The following is a 19,499-nucleotide window of genomic DNA, read 5'->3' as shown; positions in this document are numbered from 1 at the left end:
TAGGCCACACCCAGTTTAATTCTACAATGTTCATGTTACTGAAGCTTGTTGAACCTTGTATTCCTCATCTACCAAGTAGAGATGCTAATGATACTTATCTTCTTGGACTGTTGCCGGGATTAAATGAATGAGTCCACCCAAATTCCTTGAAACAGTGCCTGGCCAATAGTGAGTGCTAATCGTAACTACAGGAAACTGTTCCCTTACTGTATCAAGGAGTCTCTTACTTTGTAGAGAAGGGTGGGTGTGAGATCACTGAGTTGTGATATGTAGATGAAAGACCTCTGTGTGATGAGGAGGACACAAGGAAGTTGGGAAGGAACCATGGTGATGCAGAAAGTCCTTTGAGGACAGTGAGATAGCCTCTGATAAAGTCCTTTCTGAAATCTGTATCTGTAATCCCACTGTTCTTCCTGTGTCCACTGCAGCCACCTGAATATGCCATCCTTCCCCACAACTGATGTCGTCCTCTGGACTGGGAGCTCCATTTGCACCCTAACATCCTCTCTTCTCCACAGAAGAGAGATTTTTTTTTTTTAAACACAAGAGATTATGTATTTACCCAGGTACAATTTTCTAATGGCTTCTTACTGCATCCACTATTCTTTGTAGAAAGTCTAGAATTTCAAAGGCCAAAAGGACACATGGTATCATTCCTGCCTCCATTCTAGCCAAGCTCACCCACTGTGTTGTCCAAGCCTTCACTTTCTTCATCCCCAAGCTTTCTCTTTCCATTTCTTGGGTCACATGATGCTCATTCCCTATTATACGTTGACTACTGTACCACCTCCTGATAAGTACGGAACCTGCATTCTTCAGCTGCTGTCATACCTCCAGGCTAAACACGGAGGCCCCCTCCTCAGAGAAGCCCTCCGTGGCTGTGCTGTGGAGAGTGGCTCTCTTTCTCCCACGGTCAGAGCCTCCCGGGTCACTGTAGGTCACATGGTTGTGTTTAGTCATCACCATGGTACTCATCAGTGGATGTAATTATTTCACTTGTGTCAGTTGTGGGACCATCTGATTCAATTCCCACCTCTATAATAAGTCCACTCTAATTCTCCTAGCTCAGGAGACTGATGTAGAAAAACTGAACTAGTGGACTATTAGTTTGCAATGTCAAACGGAACCGTCATGGAAGCCAGCACGTCCAGCTCAACACGAAGAGTCCTTTTTCTCGTAGTCAAAGGGTGTGGGAGCAGATGGCCGAATGGTTAAGGGCTTCAGCTGAGTTAACCTAGCAACTCTCCTCAGTCTAGATGCTCTTGCCGAGAGACCTGGACATACCTCTCAGTATTTAGCTCTTAGATGGTACCTTCACTAAGCTGACCTGGCAGAACAACCGTCTGTCTTATTCCCTGAGGGCCTTTTGGCCTCATGTTATCTTGGGCCTTAGACTTCTAGGTTTGGTCTTCTCTTTCTAAGGTGGCTTTGCGTATACTGATCCCTTATATTGGGCTTAAAGATTGAAGAGAAGCATCTTATTTTTGGGACAATAGTGAGAGAAGACTCTATATACTCCCATATAGTAACAATAATGGTTAGGGTGGGATTTAAAAATTATGCTGGTAAGCTCTAAACAACTTTTGAAAAGGTGGGTTATGTGCTTGAACCTGTAATTTACTTGAGAGTGGTGTTGGTGAGGAGGGGATAGAAACTAGCATCTGTTGAATTTCTACAACAGGTCAAAGTGTAAACACCACCCTTGGGATCCTTTCAGCTACACAGTGTAGATTAGGGATTACTTGTGTTTTATAGATAAGGCATCTGTGCCTTAGAGTTTCAAAGCAGGGTTGGGGATATCCCCATTTGTAAGGCCTTTCTCAACCCTAACATTGGAATCACACCTGATATATGAGAGAGTCAACCAAAAGAAAAAATAAAAATAGAAATAGAGGCCCAAGAGAAGGAAGATGTCATAGACTTAGGAAGGCTGGACAGGGTCTTCATGATTCCTGAGGCCCAGCCTCCCAACAGCTGGAAGTGGAAATGGAACCCACAGGACTAGATAGCTGTGTCCTTGCTTGTTAAAGTAGACCCAGGGACCCAAAGTCTTGAGAACCTGGGAGAAATGCAGAATCTCAGGCTTGGCCCCAGACCTGCTGCGTCAGAATCTGCACATGCCCCTGAAAGGCGCAGAAGCACAGTTCCGGGGTCTAGACTCGTGGACCATTGTTCAGCTGCTGAGTCAGGGCCGACTCTGTGCGACCCCATGGACTAGAGCACGCCAGGCCTCCCTGCCCTTCACACTTCCCTGTGGAACGTGGAAGGACACAAATCATTAGCATACGGCTCAGAGAATTTTCTCAAAAGATACGTTTTCTATAGTATGGACATTTTGGTGATTCCATTTTTTTTCTGTGTATGTTTACTTGAAAATATTTTGCCTTAGTTTCTGCATATAGCATTCTGGTTTCTCCACTATCTTCTCACTTGCATCATGTCCAACAAGAAATCTGCTATCATGCTTGTCCCTCTCTAGGTAACACTTTGATTTTCTCTCACTGATTTTAAAGGAACTATTGATAACTTAGGCTTGAAAGTGTCAGTCACTCAGTCAAGCCTGACTCTTGGCGGCCCCATGGACTATAGCCCACCAGGCTCCTCTGTCCATGGGACTTTCTAGGTAAGAATACTGGAGTGGGTTGTCGTTCCCTTCTTCAGGGGATTGTCCCGACCCAGGGATCAAACCCAGGTCTCCCACGTTGCCAGCAGATTCTTTACCATCTGTGCTTTAGGCTTGGAGAATACTCAATCCTACATAATAATTTTTAAAAGCAATGGACTGTATTTTTCTTAGATATTCACAATTCTCATGAAGACTTTTATAGAAAGAGCTTTGGACTAAAAGCCTGGAGTTTTGATCCTAACGTTTTTATTTTTACCTTAAAGTCCATTGACTTCTCTTAGAATCACTCCTTTACCCATGTGGCTTTGCTGGATGCTTCTCTAACATCCTTCAGAAAGACCTGGACTATAATTCTATATTCATGGTACTAAGAGTGTAGGATAATAAGATGTTTAGAGAGTAACTTAGCAGCAAAAAGCCTGGACTCCAGAGTCAGACCTCAAACATCCTGATACCCGCTCACCACTGTTGGGTTATATGCCCTTACTCAGGCTTCTTTAATGACTGTGTCTCGGTATTTTCATCTATAAATTGGGTGTGTCAACAACAGTAGCTACTTCCTAGAATCTGTTTTCAGAATTAAATTAGTGTTTACTAAGCATTAAAAACCATTGAAATACATGTGTTCCAAGTGCCAGGTCCTGAGCTAAGTTCAGGTGATCAGAAGTGAAGAGAAGCCCCCCCTTTTGAGCAGGAAACTCCAAGCTGAAACTCCTTGGGTAGGTTGGACTCAAGTTAGGGCTGGATTAAAGTGAATGACCGAGTTTAAGAGGATCACTGAAAAACTAAGCTCTAACTCAGGGAGGAAATAGGATATATTTAACTCAGCCAAAGAGACATAATAGCTTTCTCAAAATAGACAGCGGGTTGTCAGGGAGCAGAGGCTCAGATTTGTCCCTGTGGCATCAGAGGGCAGAATGAAGATAAAAGGTGGAAGCGGTTGCGGATGGGTGACTATGAGAGATCTGGGAAATAGTTGTTCAGATTTGTTAATATCTGGGAAGGCTTAGATTTAGAGGAGAGAATGCCATTTGTTTGGGCACCAAGGAGGAATCTTGAAGACAACTTCAGTAAAACTGCATGAATTTGAATGAGTTCGTGGAGAGGGCCAATGAGATTCAGTAAAAGATCCATTGCTTATCTTCAAGGAAGAAGAATTTCATTTCTTTTCAAATATGCACGGTAACTTGAACCAATTACTCTTTCAGAGTAAATTAATGAGCTGCTTTAATGAACAGATAATGTGAACATATAATTATCAGCAATATGAGTATGAATATGAATATATAATTACTGTTTCAAAGTCTTTTTTTCACATATTTATGTGATGTAAAGACCTTATAAACAATCTCCCAATGTATTTACCCTTTCAGTTTGCCTGGAAAATACTTTTTCTCAGCCGAGTTGAATTCTGCCAGTTTTGCTTCGTCAGAGTGAATATGGATTCGAAATCAAGGGCTACAGGCTGAGAGAGATTTTGCTTAGACAGTGAAGGTGTTTGGTTTATTTGACCAGTGAAAGGTCTGCCCTCACTGTTGTCCTTCACCTTCTGGGGAGCATTTAGCCTATGCAGTCACTGTCCTGACCGGATCACATCCATATGTCAGGCATATTTCAATGGGATTCAATTATAGCTGACAAAACGTTTGTAAAGGCAGCTAGAATTCAGCCCAGATGGTGACTGGGCATTTGATGAACACTCCAAATATGTGGCATTATTCATCCCTGACACTCAGAAAATAAACATAAGGCCAGCATTTCTCCCAGGGCAGGGAAGCAGAGAAGAAAAAGGTCCTCCTCTTCCAAATGTACAGAGTTGCTGCTTTTCCCTAGGAGTTGCAGAATGTTTTTGGCTTTTTAATTTAACAGTTCAGTTCAGTCGCGCAGTCATGTCCGACTCTTTGTGACCCCAGGGACTGCAGCACGCCAGGCTTCCCTGTCCATCACCAACTCCCGGAGCTTGCTCAAACTCAGGTCCATCAAGTCGGTGATGCCATCGAACCATCTCATCTTCTGTCGTCCCATTCTCCTCCCGCCTTCAGTCTTGCCCAGCATCAGGGTCTTTTCTAGTCGGTCAGTTCTTCACATCAGGTGGCCAAAGTATTGGAGTTTCAGCTTTAGCATCAGTCCTTCCAGTGAATATTCAGGTCTGATTTCCTTTAGGATGGACGGGTTGGATCTCCTTGCTGTCCAAGGGACTCTCAAGAGTCTTCTCCAACACCACAGTTCAAAAGCATCAGTTCTTCAGCGCTCAGCTTTCTTTATAGAAACTTTAACAAGGGAGTTAAAATACTTAAGTGTTTTCCCCAGTATAAGTGATCTGTAACTAGGGAAGTAGATGACCCAGTCTGGGTTTCTTTATGGCTCCTTCTAAACAGCATGAACAGCAGAAGACGGTGATATTCAGTCTTAACTAGTGACATGAATATCATGTGTTGGAATTTTGATTAATCTACACACCCTACCTAGGCCCTAGTACAGGAAAAGTCTGGGAAAACTTATTTTTGTAGTATTAGAAGTTCTGATAAGATCATTTAACTTGTAGAAAGTCTTAATTAAAAAAAAAATCAACAAGTTGATTAATTTAAAGAAAGTGCCTGAACCATAAAGGGACATCTCAAAGAATATTTGTAAAATGAGTACATACAAATAACCCGGGCCCAAATAGGTAATCACATTAATTACCAGCACTTAGAAATCCCTTTTGTCCCCCATTTTCTGTCATTCACTCCTGAGTAGATGTAGTGATGGCAGAAACTGAAGAAGCTGGTGGAAGGTAAAAACCCAGAATCCCCAATCTTGGCCCCTTCTCAGATGGTTTAGAGTAAATGGCCAAGTTCAAGAGGAATATCTCTTCTCCCCTTTTACTTTGAACTTTCTGTTCTCTTGCATTTAAAGTATCAGTATGTAGCTGGATTTTATTTTATAATTTAATCTACCAGGCTTGATCTTTTACCCTGCTTGTCACTCTTGATTAATCCAGAGGAAAGCAAGAAAGAAACATAAAACAGATGTATACTTTTTTCATCACCCTTTCCTGCATCAATCTGTTACACAGGTTTTTAGTGACCCCTAAAAGTACAACAGGCAATCTTGAATCAAATTCTAATAGAAATAATTACCTTTACCATCTTTTTTCTCATAGTACTAGTGTCTTGGACTGGTAATTACATGAACTCCCCCTCCGTACCTATAGGTCACTGTTGTCATGCATTTTATACCACAGAAGTCAATATTGTTGTAGACTACATTTAAGATTCATTTATACCTTCCAATTTATGTATTCTTTCTGACATTTCTTTTCTTCTTAAATCTCTGAACTGTGATCTGAACTCATTTTTCCTTCTGTCTGTGTCATGCTATTGGACAGTTCAGTTTTTGTTGAGAAATTTAATTCCACTTTACTTTTTTAAAATTTTACGGAAATACACATGACTTACTGTGTTATGCACTATACCTGTATCTGTTCTATTTCAGATTCTTTTCCCATATAGGTTATTACAAAATATTGTGTAGCATTCCCTTTGCTAGGGTCTCAAGGCCTCTGTATAATAGTGTGCATATGTTAACCCCAAACCCCTAATTTATCCCTCCCCCTTTTCCCCTTCGGTAACCATAAGATTGTTTTCTATGTCTGTGTTCTGTTTTATAAATAAGTTCATTTGTACCATTTTTTTTTTTTAGGTTCCGCAGGTAAATGACATCCTATGATATTTATTATTTCCACTTTAAAGATAGTGTTTTATGATATATAAGTTATATTGTTTTTGTTGAGAACTCAGCCATAGTTTTTCCTTTTTGAAAGTAATATGCATTTATTTTTTCCTACCTGTTTTTAAGATATCCTCTTTGGTTTGCATCGATTGTGTGTTGTGTGTGCATGCATGCATGCGTGTGGGTATGTGTTACCATCCTGCCAGAGTTCTGCAGCACTTTTTAAATCTGTGTATCAGTCTCCATCATATGTTATCAGTTTCGTACATTCTGACCCACTATCTAATTTTACATATTAGGTCTTCCCCATGCTCAGTTTTAATTAATACTGAAATTCTAAGTAACTTAGAATGACTTAATGCAACCATTCTTTTTTACAATTTTCTCCTTCTGGTTATCTTCTTCTGACAATTCTTCTAAATCTGTTTTCTCTTGAGCTCTGTCCTAATGCACTAAATTCCAAAAAGGCACTAAAATTGTTGTCATCCCTTCTCAATCCTGTTACCTTGACCTTGGATACCTAATAATCAATGCCTGCCTACTGCCATTATATAGAAGAATTTGTACAGATAGGTTGACATAGTAGATACTAATACTTTGTCCAGAGAAGACTAACTCTTGCTTTTAAACCCTGCTAAGCTGATTCCCTAGGTCATCCTTACGACACTAAGAGGTCTCAAACTAAAGCCTGGATGTACAGGAGGATTTTCCAGAATAAGCATATGGTTGTTGAGGAAAAGCAAAATAGTAAGGGGAGAAAGGCTGCCCCAATACCACGATTGCTTCACTCTGATTTTTTTTTCTGGCTTCAAATAATCCACCTGGGATTCTTGTCTGCCTTGTTAGCTCTTCAGTGCTGAAAACTGACTAGATAATATATTTAGATATATATTAGAGAGATAGATAGGTGAAAATATATTTAATTTTGTTCAGTTTTTTCTGTTGTTCTCAGTGGAAGGGTTGCTCTGAAGTTGTAAGCTCTTAGCAGAAATGTCCCAAAATACAATTTTTAATGGTATTCTATTTAGATATTATTTTAATTTGTGATAAAATTTTAAAAGTTTACTTTCTATGTAGAAAATGTAATGTCTTGCACTAACAGACTTTACCACTGGCAGCAAGTTGCACGCATTTTTTTAAGTTTCTAAAATGAAAAGCACAGAGCTCTTTGAACTCGAAAGACCACCCCACCAAAAAAAGTATTCTTCATGACTTTAGAGTCTTTTCAAGTATATAAATCTGTATATTGTACACTTGTTACACACAGCATACAGCATCCTTCCCGAAACGTGACAGCCTGGGGTGCTAAGCCAGAGTTCCCTATGCCTGTGCGAGCTGACGCCTTGCTGACGGCACAGGCCGCTGCAGATCTGCAGCAGGTCTGCAAGGACCGGCTCCTTTCCCCACCTCTGCCAGGTCCCATCAGGACTCCAGCCACACTGAACTCTCCTCACACAAGTTCTTCAGTCCAGCACTCAAGAAATCCTGCATCCTGCAGCTTCTTTTCGTATGTTTTTATTTTCTTAGAAAATATGTATATTTGGTTTCTCCTATGTATGTGTAATAAAATTCTTAAGGAGTAGATCGGACACACAAGAGAACCTCAAAAATTTTTTGATCATCACAATGGGAAGCCTAAAATTGCTAATTAAAGGCACTGATTAGCTTAGAAACCCTGCCTTAGACAATATTTATGTTCGGTTTTATTACTATAATGAATGACTTCAGGAAGGAAACTTAAAAAGATGCCTTATGAATTGAGAGAGAAGCTTTTGGAGGGAAAGCAGAACTGATTATTCAATTCCAAATTCACCTATAGATTCAACGTAATTCTGATGATAATTGTAATGAAATTAGGCAAACTGATTTAAAGGTAATCTGGAAAAATATAAGAAAGACAGTTTTGGAAAAAGGAGTGTTAGTGACTTACATATCACATGGCAGGATATACATACAAGTGGACGTAATTAAACTGTTGTGGTCTTACTGTAAGAGTGATAAATAGTTCACGTGAACATAATAGAGAGCACAGAAAGAGGCTCATGTTTATGGGAAAATTTGTTTTATAATAAAAGTGTCATTACATATCATGAAGTTAGGATATTCTGCTGAGTGTGAAGTGAGCTGGAATATCCATTATAGAAGGAAAAATATTTCAACCCATATTTTATGTCTTATACAAAAAAGAAACTCTAGTAAATAAGGCAGCTAAAATTAAAAATATATATATAAATATAATAAATTTGAAAAATATTTGAAGGCAGTAACTTTATCAGAAAAGCAATAATCAAGAAACTATACGTAGATATACACACACATACATATACATAAACCATATATATGTAATTCATGCAAGTAAGGAGAAAAAGTAAATCAAGGAGAGGAAAAAAATGAAATATAAAACAACTCTGAGCAGACAGGCTCAGTAAAGTCAGAAGAACAAAATGATAGAGTGAAAGCAGGAAGATTCCTAAGATACTAACTTATTGGAAATCAAGATCTTGGAGAGATTTGAGGGGAAATTTTCTGGACAAACAGTGTCAGATATTCACCCTTTATTACAGGATATGGATTTTTAAAAGTAAATCAGAATCATTTCAGGTCGGTAACAAACACCCCAGTACGTCGGGGCATGGTGGTGGCGGGACAGGGGAGGGGGTCCACGTGTTGCTGTGAAGAGTGCTGGTCCGACCCTGCAGTCCTGGATGCAGAGTTAGACCCTGGGCAACCCCTCAAGCCCTGGGGGGCCTCAGCAGATGCACAGTGGTGGGGGCGGGGAACACTTGGAGCTCAGGATGTCTATCTCAGTGACAGACACACAGTGGCTGACATGGTTATTACTCTTCCTTTTTTTAATTTTATATATGGCCAAAAATCAAACCCCATCTCTGCCTGAAAGAAGTAGAAATAATTTAGAGTGAATCATTTACCTTTCTGGCCTCAGTTTCTTCATCTGTAAAATGGAGAAGTAGTGATATCTGTTTGCATAAGTAGGATAACATGATCATTAAATAAACTAACGCTTAGAAAGCACTTTTGTTTTGGAACTGCCGTAGCATTCATTAGGTCCTATTTAAGTTTTTTCTGTTTATTTGTTTTATTAGAGTGTAATTGCTTTACGGTGTTGCGTTAGTTTCTGTTGTACCAGGAGGTGAACCAGCTGTGAGTACACATACACCCCCCCCTTTGGCCTGGCTCCCGCCCGCCGCATGCCCGGAGGACATCGCGCAGCGCTGAGCCGAGCGCCCCGTGTCACACGTCAGCTTCCTGCCAGCCGTCTTACATTCGGCAGGGCCACGTGTGAGTGCGGTCCTCCCAGCTCATCCTGCCCGTCCCTGCCCACTCTGCGCCCGCATATCCGTTTTGTGTATCTGCCTTTTGTTCAAAGAAAAATGCTGGGTCCAGCTAGCCAAAAATAACTGTAGCAAAGGCTGTGTGCTTAAATGTCAAAGGGAACAGTTAGGAAATTTAACAGTTAGTTACCGTTTTCAAAGTTGTAGGGACAGGGGAGCAAGGCTTTTGTTTTTTGATTTTATTGTTGTTAGTAGGTTCAAGTAGGTTCTTTTTCTAATTTTTATATTGGAATATAGTTGATTTAAAATATTGTGTTAGCAGGCTTAAAAAACAAACTTATGGCTGCTGAGGGGGAGGCGATAGAGACTTTGGGATGGTCATGTACACACTGCTATATTTAAAACAGATAACCAACAAGGGCCTGCTGAATAGCACATGGAACTCTTCAGTGTTATGTGCCAGCCTGGATGGGAGGCAGTTTGGGAGGAGAATGAGTACATGCATATGGATGGCTGAGTCCCTTCGCTGTTCAGCTGAAACTACCACAACACTGTTAATCAGTTATACCCCCAAAACAAAATAAAAAGTTTAAAGTTGGGGGGAAAAAATATTGTATTAGCCTCAGGTATACAACCAAGTGATTCAGCTATATATCATAATATCCATTCTTTTTCAGATTCTTTTCCCATACAGGTTATTACAGAATGTTGAGTAGAATTCCCTTTGCTATACAGTAGGTCCTTCTGATCTGTTTTGTACGTCGTATTGTGTATATATTAATGCCAAACTCCTAGTTTATCCCTCCCCCATCCCCACTTTAGTGACCATACTTTGTTTTCTACATCTGTGCGTCTATTTCTGCTTTATAAATATGTTCATTTGTATCATTTTTTATATTCCACATGTAATAGCATACGGTATTTGTCTTTTTCTAACAAGCGCACTGACTACAATGATCTCTAAGCCCTTCTTCTGTTTCCAAAGAGACTTTAATGAGCCCAGTTAAATGTTGCATATAGAGTAAGAGTAGACTGTTGAATTGAACCGGGATGAACATTATTTCCCAGAGTCTGTTTTGACTGTAACCTAGAATCCCTTGCATAACTCACCAACACAGGTCCTTACACCTTTCCCGGGAGCTCTCAGCAACTGTCCATCCAGTTGCTTTTGTAGACCCACAGACCTTGACGGGCGTCAGTTACAGTGGGACAGGCATGCCCACAGCTCCTTCATGATGTTAACATAGAAAAGCCATTTGACGGTCCGGTCTTCCTGACCATGGGCACCAATCTGCAAGAAGAAATTGCCCATGTTCATCTGGAGAATGCAAACCTGTAGTGAATGTTGCTTGGTAAAAGTTTCATCTCTGGCGGTCCAGAGACTGTATTTTCAGAAATTGGTCATGTATCAGACTGGAGAGTATGTGGATGATTTTTCCTTGGACCCTAATGCTAGTGAGGACAAGGTCACAGGACAGAGGCATAAGAAAGCCCAGGATGTTGAGGAAATGAGATGCACTAGGCTTAGTCTGCCTACTTTGGAAACACGTGTCACACAGTGCTGTTACCCTTAATGAAGGTAATTAAACATAATTTGAAGGCACATTTTTTTTCCTGAGTGGTGTGATGCAGCTCCTGCTAACAGTTTAGGTTATTGACCTAATGTGAAGGCTAAATTGGCCCTAACAGATGAAATTGAGGAGTCGGAATGTCACTCAAATGTCAGGTGTCAGTAAATGTCTGAATTAGACTGTGCAACACAATGGCAGAGTGTGCCTGTGGGCACTTACACAGAAGGGAGAAAGGGGTGGGCTTCAGAAAACATTGGCCTTTGCTTGGCAAGAGCCGCCTGGTTTCAGGAGGTCAGATGCGGACAAAAAGCAAGATATCAAGGGTCTGCATGCTCCCCAGTGTGACTCAGGGAGTAAAGGAGTTCAGTTTTGGAAGAGAGCGAGAGCGTGAGGTGGGTCCAGACGCCACTCCAGAGGGACCCGCCCAGCAAGGCTCATTGTCAGCTGCTGTGCTGGCCGAGGCTTCTGAGCTAACCCGACAGATGCTGTGTCTACGTTGGCAGCGCTGAGCATGCGGAGGGCCTCCTCAAGACTGATGTTTGTATCAGAGCAGGCAGCGGACTGTCACATGGGCCCAGCACCAGTATTATAAATGATCCCCATCCCTGTATGTATGTGACTTTGTTCCTGAAATGACTTTTATATGCTGGTGGAGGCATGTGGCCTGTTACTTTTCTCTTCATTCTGATATCCAGTTATTGAGTACAGAAATTGCTTTAAAATGACCCAAAAGGTAAAAACTCCCATTTAGCAATTCTTGTTTGGGAGCAACAGATTCCATCTTCTTGCCAGTAACGTTACAACAGCCTCGTCCAGAATTTCGATAGTGTGCCTGTGTTTCCTTGCCAGCAGTGGAGCAGACCCTGGCAGTAAAATGACCAAAATGAATATTCTTGCCTCACAGGAATAAGGAGAAAAACCCATCTCAAAGAAGCAGGTGAATAATTAATGTCCTGGTTGTCACAGCATTAGCCTAACGCATTTTTATCTTCTCCTTGTTAGATCATAGAATAGGGATTCATTTCCCCACCCCCATGGTGAATTCAGATCTATTTTTATGAACTTCAATATATCTCTAATTGAACATAAATAGGAAGGACCTGGAAATGATTAGAACTTGGCAAACCTGAGTGAAATGAAAGGCTCCTTATAATGACATGTGTCAGAAATGAGGAGCTTCCCATTTCATTCGAAAATGACCAAATCTCCATTTAGCAATAACCATAAACACATGCTGTGCAGAGCTGTGTGCTTGATGGGCTCCAAAATAAAGCCATCCTCATTTTAAGAATTATGACGGAGCTAATGGTTTCCATGGCTACCATTTGCTCTAATTGTGATACATGAGTAGAAACAAGGATTGGATGGCTCAAGTCGTTTAGTTAATTAAACACAGAACATGGACTCTGCCAGAATTATGGATGAAAATAACGTCCACCAGCATGTACCTGTAAAATGTGTATCACATTAGTCCTGGCAGCTGAGGGTGAGAGGGAAGGGAAGGGCTTGGATATTCAAAACATGTCTTTCTTACCCATATTCTGTCACAGGACTCTTTTCATCATTTAGTTTTATAATGCTTTCTCAAATGAAAGACAACAGCTCCCATCAATGAAATGTGGTTTCTTGGTTGTGGCTGCTCAGACCAAGGAAATATGTGAGATTTCATTCACGTGTTAGAAGGTGACAGCTCACAGCAATTACAGAAAATGATGAAACCAGAGTCTCCGCTAGCAGACTGAGCTCCTGAAAATAGGAGTTTATAATGGAGAAAGCCGACTGAGGCCTAACTGTGGCAGCCGGGCTATGTGCTGACGTCACGGGAAGCCCGGTGGACTTCTCAGCAAGAGAAGCCAGGACATGATCGTTGAGTTCAAGATAAAGGGGTGTGGAGGGGTTACATTCTGCTGATGAATCTGGGGGAGAGCCTAGAATGGCAGCCTTTTCTCCTTATCAGACTTTGTAAGTTTATGTCTGGATCCATTATGTCACTTAATATGTACAGCTCTAGAAAGAAGGTATGATAACCTCCATTTATGTGTTTTATTGGAGTATAATTTCTTTACAATGTTGTGTACAGTTTCTGCTCTGCTGCAGATGAATTAGCTACACACACACACACACACACACCCCGTCCCTCTGGAGCCTCCCTCCACCCCACTATTCCACCCCTCCAGGTCCTCACAGAGCCCCGAGCTGAGCAGCCTGAACTCCACACCAGGTTCCCACTAGCTACCTGTTTTACACACGATAGTAGTATATATGTCAGTAGCAACATGCATGTCGGCAGTAACATGCATGTCGGTAGTGGCATGCATGTCAGTGGTGACATGCATGTCAGAAGTAGCATGTATGTCAGTAGTGACATGCATGTCAGTCCTAACCTCCCAGTTTGTCCCGCCCTCCCCTCCTGTGTGCTCACATGTCTCTTCTCTACATGCATTTCTATTCTTACCCTGCAAATAGGCTCATCTGTACCGTTTTTCTAGACTCCATGTATATCTGATAGTATACAATACTTGTTTTTCCTCTTTCTGACTTCTCTCTGTCTGACAGACTGGATATCTAGGTCCATCCACACCACTACAAACAACCCCGCTTTTCTCCTTTTTTTGGCTGAGTAGCATTCCATTGTAAAAAAGGTACCACATCTCCTTCGTCCATTCAGGTAATCTCCATTCTTCGGACAAGAGACCTGATGCCCGGAAAGGAGTAGCCCCAGATCAGACACTAGAATCATCCCTGTCCTTAAAACCGCAGAGCAGAGAATCCTGAATAGCTCAGGGATGGATTTAGGGCGTCCGCTTGTTCAGTCATTCAGGGATCATATCCAGTGAGCACCTACTCGGTGGCAGGTACACAGGTAGAAAGCTGAGCAAAATCTGGGCATGTGAGGTCCCCACCCACGTCATCCTGCCGGTGCCTTGCCGCCCTTTCTTTCAAAGTGCCGGAGGGCACCTTGGCTGTGAACACGTGCTTTCTCACTCGTACTTTCCACAAATATCCATTGAATGCACACCCTGAGGAAGGGTCCAGCTGTGAACAAAGTGGACATGGCCCTTGTTGTCAGGAGCTGTGGGCAGGTAGGGGACGTGGCGGTTCTTTCTGTCATCCCACAAATAAGTGGAAAATTACAGTGATGATAAATGCTATGGTGACGGATGTGATGTTCTAGGACACAAAGCAGGGTGGAACTGACCCAGTTTGAGCAAGGATGGGATGGAGGTGAAATCCGAAAGCAAACTAGTGCAGGCTCAATAAGAGGGGGCAGAACCGCTAGGCGGCTGCGGGAGCTGGCAAAGCCGTGTCAGCAAGACATGAACTTGATGCTGAAACCCAAAGCCCCCAGGACAGGCACAAACCCCTCCGAGTTGCAGCCCTTTGTAAGGAGAGGTAATCAAGTCCAATTAACAAGACTCTTTGAGAATTAGATACAGCAACACACCAAACTCAACAGCCTCAGAGTTCACATTCAACAAAAATGCAAAAGTGAGCTGATGGCGATTGCCGTGAAGAAGAGTTAAGCGGGTAAGAGATAGAAGCGAAGGGTTGCTGTTTCACATGCGGGCTGAGGACGGCCTCTCTGATCATGCCATGTGAGCATCATCAACTTGGGATGTGAAATAGGACCCGCACAGAAAATCGTAATTGTGCCTACACACTCAGCAATTGCAAAACTACAGATCACTCACGTCTGGCCTTGGAATAACGATGCCGTTACACTTGGTTGTTGTCACCCTAATGTCCTGTAAGAATTGCTAAGAGCACCAGCAAAACCTCCACATGGAGTTCGGTTTACAGAATGCTTTTCACACTTATAGACTTTTAATGTACAACTAAGGCTGACTCATGTGGATGTTTGGCAGGAACCAACACAATATTGGAGAGAAATTATCCTTCGATTAAAAATAAATAAATTTAATTATTAAAAAACAAAAATTTTAATGTCGAGAAAGTGCTCTATAGTAGCTTCCAGGCTTTTCACTTAAGCTATTAGCAAATTATCCGTAGAGACCTGGGTTTGATCCCTGGGTTGGGAAGATCCAGTGGAGAAAAGAAAGGCTACCCACTCCAGTATTCTGACCTGGAGAATTCCATGGACTGTATAGCCCATGGGGTTGCAAAGAGTTGAACACCACTGAGTGACTTTTACTTCACTTCACTTCACTTCAACAGTGATGTAACCTACTATTTCCAAATTGTCATGAAGTTTTAATGAAATCATTATGGAGAGTACCTAACTCAGGGTCTGAAAACTTTGGGGGCCTCAGTGAACATGAGTGTATCTTAATTTTTTTTTCTTACTGCAGATAGGTTGAGTTATAACCTGACTGTTCTTCTTTATCTTTTTAAAGTCTATATTTCCCTTGGCTAACAACCTTGAGAAGATTGGAGCAGGAAGGGAAAGTCGGGCTTTAGGAAGGCCTGTTGAGACACGTCAGTGTTGACAATGGGCAGTGGGAACACTTCCAGGACAGGAGGACTCTTTCAAATCCTCTAGCAGCCACCCATTGTGTTCAGGGCCGGCTCTGAGGTGGCACCTTAGGAATGCTGAGTCACAGGCATGCAAGGGACCTTTCAAAGAAAGAACAAGATTTGTTGGAGAAAGTAGGAATGAGAATAATCCCAAATTCCACATATGAAGGGCCAGAGAAAATGATGAAATTCTAGCATAAAACAGGGCAGTGAGTACAGGGGTTTTATATATATATATATATATATATTTTTTTTTTTAATCACCGAATTGTATAGCTGAATGAGCCCTTGAGAATCATTTGCTTGGCTTGCGATAGATGGTAAGTGTGAGCAAGGACTGCAAGGACAACAAAGGCTGCACAGCTCATGGGGCAGAGGAAGAAGAGATGGGAAGCCCTCTGTCTGCTTCTGCTGTGTCCTCTGTCCGGGCTGTGCTCACAGGTTCACACAGGAGCCATGATCGGACGTCCAGGTGGAAATGGGCTGTGGGCAATTCAAGTGGTAGGACTCACAAAGAGAGGCCTAGGCCGGAGGGGTCTGTTGACATCAAGGCACTTCACTAACAATATCAGCAAAGGGGAGAGGAGGAAAAAGGTGAGCAAAGACATAGGGTTAAAGAGAACAAGAAGGCAGAGGGTGTGCAGGTTGTATATTGTCGTTAAAGAAGGGTCATTTCAAGGGGCGTGTTGTTGGTCATCCTAGAGCTGTTCTCTGGGGAGAAGGGGAGCATTTTAGGATAGCAGGAGATCCAGAGATCTTAGCACAGGACGGGAAGGAGGCCCATTTCCTGGCAGCTCTCTCCTCTGGGACTCCTCCAGGCCTTACCCGATCACATGACTCCCCAATTGTCCTGGGTAAGCAAGCCATCCTGTTTGGTAGCAAAGAGTAGTTCTGTGAGGTAAGTGGACAGACCGGATGCTCCAGGATGAAATGTCCAGAAGGCAGGCCCCCTATCAGTTCTAACACTGTTATCTGAGGATCCTCGGCATGAGGACGGTATCATTTGCAAGGACACTGACTCAAGGGGACACAGACTAGGTGGCTTAAACCACGGGGATGTGCTGTGTCACCGCCCAGAGGCGGGGTCCACGGTGTGGGCGGGGCTGGGTCCTCTGAGGGCCGAGGGGCGCACTGCTCGCTGTCGCTCCCCCAGCTTCCGGGATTTTCCTGACAGTCTCTGGTGTTCTTCGTAGAAGCAACACTCCAACCTCTGCCTCCTCTTCACCCGGCATCCTGTCTGTATGCATGACTGTCCAGATGCCCCCTTGGCATGGGGGCACTCGTGCGCATGGCTAAGTCTTGTCTGATTCTTTGAGACCCATGGACTGTGTCCCACCAGGCTCCTCTGTCCATGGAATTCTCCAGGCAAGAATCCAGGAGCGGGTTGCCATTTCCTTCTCCAGGGGATCTTCCTGACCCAGGGACTGAGCCCCTGTCTCTCACATTGCAGGCAGATTTTTTACCAGTGAGCCATCAGAGAAGCCCTCATAAGGGCACTAGTCCTACTAAATTAGAGGCCCACCCACTCCAGGATGACCGCATCATAACTAATTACACCCACAATGGCCCTCTTTCTAAATAAGATCACATTCTGAGGCATCAGAGGGTTCAGACTTCAGTGTGTGCATTGGGGTACAGTTCAGCCCATAGGAAGAATCAAATAGTTGGTCATATCAGGACTAACCTTACTGTTGTCTTAGAGTAGCCCAAGTCCAAGAGCCTAAGGAAGAAGTTCCTTTTAGTTTGCCTTTTCTAGACACTCTAAAGTAACTCTGTTGCCTGCCTTTGGCTGGTTTAAAAGGGTCAGTGGCTGAGTGGCAGAGAAGCATCACTGGACCACTCTTCTATCTCAGCTGTTACCAGGCTCTTCAGTTTTGAGTAACCTTTTGAGCCTCAGCTTTCTTGTCTATAAATTGGAAATTCATCCTTCCAAGTCTGAGTGTTGTGGTTGAGATCAAATCAAGTGCACAGATTGGAAAAGCGATAAAGCATACTCCATGTTATTTTTGGCACTCAGAGTTAATGCATACAAAACCAAGATGAAATCTGGTCATTTTAATTTTTTCTCACATTGATCAAAGTGTGTTTGAAGTCAAGCACACACCTAAGGTGGCAAGTTCATCTCAAAAACATCACCTGGAATACAGATGAATGCTCTGGCTTCCAGAGGATGTGGATCAGGGATCATGTCCTCAGTTTCAAATGGTATTAGCTCCTTAAAGTTACATATCTTAGGAAATACTTGTTCTCTATTGGAAAAGTAGCCTCTCATAGTCATCAAGACAATGAGAAATGTTCCTTTTGAGGTGAGGAAGGTCAGCATGACAGATCTACACACAGTGTTAAAAGATCTCAACTAGTCAGAGGCAGAAGCTTATTGCGGTAACTTACTGGAAACACTTGCGTCTCAAGTTATGGGTGGGGTGGGGCTTCATCATCAGAAATGCATCGTCTCACAGACCTGGATGTTGGAGGTCAGCAAGGAAGGTGCGGGGTTGGTTCCTTCTGAGGTCTCTCTCCTTGGCTGGCAGAGGGTCATTTCCCTTTATCTTCACATGGTCTTCTCTATTCATGTGTATGTCTGTCCCAGATTTCCTCCTCTTAAGGAGACCCATCATATTGGATGAGAGCCACTCTACTGACCTCACTGTAACTTAATTAGTTCTCTAATAACCTTTTCTTCAAAAACAGTCACATTTTGGATCTATTGTGGGTTGGGATATCAGCATATAAATTTGGGGGAGTACAATTCAGGCAGTAACACTCAGCCCACTGACCCCTCTGAACTCATGTCCTCCTCACAGGCAGAATATATCTGCCATTTTACTTTATAACCCCAAAGCACAGCTCCCAAGATATTTTTTTTAACGAATGGAGGCAACTTTTCCTCGAAACATTAAGGGTCACTGTTCCTTCCTCTTAAAAACAGGTGGGGTATACATCCATTATTGGAGAAGGAAATGGCAGCCCACTCCAGTATTTTTGCCTGGAGAATCCTACAGACAGAGGGGCCTGGTGGGCTACAGTCCATGGGGTCACAAAGAGTCAGACACGACTGAAGCGACTTAGCACATACGTCCATTATAGTATTGGCATGAACCGATGTATCCAACACACTTTTCCTGAAGGCCTGCTGTGTGCCAGCACCTTCGGATCTAGTCCTCACTCCAGTAGCCTCCGGTGTGTTTCCCAACTTGCCGAGGCCATGATTTTACAAAGACCTGGACCTGTTTCTTCTCCCTCTCCCTATCCTCGGTGCTTGGCACTCGGTACTCATTACCCACTGGTAAGGAGCTGCTCTCCTTTCAGGTACATATTAACATTTTTCTGGGTGTAAGTATTTTAATGTGCAGAGGTTAAGTGTGGACTGGGAGTCCTTGGTCCTGTGAGCTCATTCACCTTACATTTTTCAACTGTTCAATAATGTGATTTGGATCAGAAATCCCTCAGTGCACTTGCAACTCAATAATTCTATGTTCATCTCAAGTCTGTGGAGTCAAGTCTTGGAGGAGGAGGCACATGTGATCCATCCCCAGATATTAGCGCGGGTTGTTTGAGGGACACTGTGCAGTGGCAGGATCAGGAGTGACAGTAGTCCTAGTGAGCTCCGAGGACTTGACCCGGGTCCCACCGCATCTTATCGGTATTGGAGCCCGAGTCAGGAAGATTCCCCGGAGGAGGAATCGGCAACCCACTCCAGTCGTCTTGCTTGGAGAATCCCATGGACGGAGGAGCCTGGCGGGCTACAGTCCGCGGGGTCGCAGGGTCAGACGGGACCGAGCACACACGCACAGGAGACACCTTTAGCTGTCACACGCA

The 19,499-nt window shown here is 43.0% G+C and overlaps 1 protein-coding gene and 1 long non-coding RNA gene across 9 annotated transcripts in view; one reads left to right on the top strand and one right to left on the bottom strand.

Moving 5' to 3' along the window:
* Positions 1 to 19,499, top strand: part of GRM7 (glutamate metabotropic receptor 7) — an 871,847-nt gene that overhangs the window by 720,089 nt on the left and 132,259 nt on the right. The window lies entirely within an intron of this gene.
* LOC110151430 (uncharacterized) overlaps positions 10,229 to 19,499 on the bottom strand; it is a 660,579-nt gene continuing 651,308 nt past the window's right edge. Inside the window, exon 14 of the long non-coding RNA XR_011483657.1 lies at positions 10,229 to 10,924. This is a non-coding gene — a long non-coding RNA (uncharacterized lncRNA). The remainder of the gene's footprint in view (positions 10,925 to 19,499) is intronic.

This window comes from Odocoileus virginianus, chromosome 26 (genome assembly GCF_023699985.2).
Source record: "Odocoileus virginianus isolate 20LAN1187 ecotype Illinois chromosome 26, Ovbor_1.2, whole genome shotgun sequence".
In the NCBI taxonomy this organism is placed as follows: domain Eukaryota; kingdom Metazoa; phylum Chordata; class Mammalia; order Artiodactyla; family Cervidae; genus Odocoileus; species Odocoileus virginianus.
This window is presented reverse-complemented; position numbering and strand designations above follow the sequence as displayed.